The following is a 1908-nucleotide window of genomic DNA, read 5'->3' as shown; positions in this document are numbered from 1 at the left end:
TAATTGAGCATATTGGTTCGGGCTAATTTCTGGACTCTCTATCTATCCACTGATCTATATGTCTCTTCTTGTGCCAGTACCAGGCAGTTTTGAGAACAGTGGCTTTGTAATACAGCTTGATATCTGGCATTGAGATCCCGCCTACTTTGTTCTTTCTCAGGATTGCTGCAGCTATTCGGGGTCTTTTTTTATTCCAGATGAATTTTTGGAGAGTTCGTTCTAGATCTTTGAAGAAGACCATTGGTATTTTAATGGGGAGTGCGTTGAATGTATAGATTGCTTTGGGTAGTATAGACATTTTAATGATGTTGATTCTACCAATCCAAGAACATGGTATGTTCTTCCATCTGTTTATGTCTTCCTCTATCTCTTTTTTCAACGTCCTGTAGTTTTCTGAGTATAGGTCTTTAACCTCTTTAGTTAAGTTTATTCCTAGGTATCTTAATTTTTTTGGTGCGATGGTAAATGGGATTGTTTTTCTAATCTCTCTTTCTGGAAGTTCACTATTGGAGTATAGAAATGCCTCAGATTTCTTGGGGTTAATTTTGTATCCTGCTACATTGCCAAATTCATGTATTAAGTCTAGTAGCTTTTTGATGGAGTCTCTAGGGTTTTGTATGTATAATATCATGTCATCTGCAAATAAGGACAGTTTTACTTCCTCTTTTCCAATTTGGATGCCTTTTATTTCTTCTTCTTGCCTAATTGCAATGGCTAATACTTCCAGTACTATGTTGAACAGGAGTGGTGAGAGTGGGCATCCCTGTCTTGTTCCTGTTCTTAGGGGAAATGGTGTTAGTTTTTGTCCATTGAATATGATGTTGGCTGTGGGCCTGTCATATATGGCTTTTATTATGTTGAGGTATGATCCTTCTATTCCCACCTTTCTGAGAGTTTTTATCAAAAATGGGTGTTGGATTTTGTCGAATGCTTTTTCTGCATCAATTGATATGACCATGTGGTTTTTTTCTTTCAATTTGTTTATGTGATGTATCACATTTATTGATTTACGAATGTTGTACCATCCTTGCATCTCTGGGATAAATCCTACTTGGTCATGGTGTATGATCCTTCTGATGTACTGCTGGATCCGATTTGCTAAGATTTTGTTGAGGATTTTGGCATCTATGTTCATGAGGGATATTGGCCTGTAATTCTCTTTCATTGTGATGTCTTTACCTGGTTTTGGTATTAGGGTGATGCTGGCTTCATAGAATGAGCTTGGAAGTGTTCCTTCCTCTTGAATTTTTTGTAGTAGTCTGAGGAGGGTAGGTTTTAGTTCTTCCTTGAATGTTTGGTAGAACTCCCCTGTGAAGCCGTCTGGCCCTGGACTTTTGTTTGCTGGAAGCTTTCTGATGACTGCTTCAATTTCTTCCATAGTTATTGGCCTATTGAGGTTTTTAGATTCTTCCTGATTGAGTTTTGGAATGTTGTATTTTTCTAGGAATTTGTCCATTTCCTCCAGGTTGTCTAGTTTGTTGGAGTAGAGTTGTCCGTAGTATTGTTTAACAATCATTTGTATTTCTGTGGGGTCTGTTGTTATTTCGCCTCTATCATTTCTGATTTGGTTTATTTGGGACCTTTCTCTTTGCTTCTTGGTGAGCCTGGCGAGTGGTTTGTCAATCTTGTTTATCCTTTCAAAGAACCAGCTCTTGGTTTCATTGATTTTCTGTATTGTTTTTTTGGTCTCTATGTCATTGATTTCTGCTCTAATCTTTATTATCTCCTTCCTTCTGCTCACTCTGGGGTTTTCTTGTTGCTCTCTTTCTAATTCTTTGAGTTGTAGAGTTAGATGATTAACTACCATTTTTTCTTGTTTTTTGAGATAGGCCTGTAGAGCTATAAACTTCCCTCTCAGGACTGCTTTCATTGTGTCCCAGAGGTTTTGGATTGTTGTGTTTTCATTGT

The sequence above is a fragment of the Myotis lucifugus genome, unplaced genomic scaffold, assembly GCF_000147115.1.
Source record: "Myotis lucifugus unplaced genomic scaffold, Myoluc2.0 scaffold_7, whole genome shotgun sequence".
Taxonomy (NCBI): domain Eukaryota; kingdom Metazoa; phylum Chordata; class Mammalia; order Chiroptera; family Vespertilionidae; genus Myotis; species Myotis lucifugus.
Note: the sequence above shows the minus strand (reverse complement) of the source record.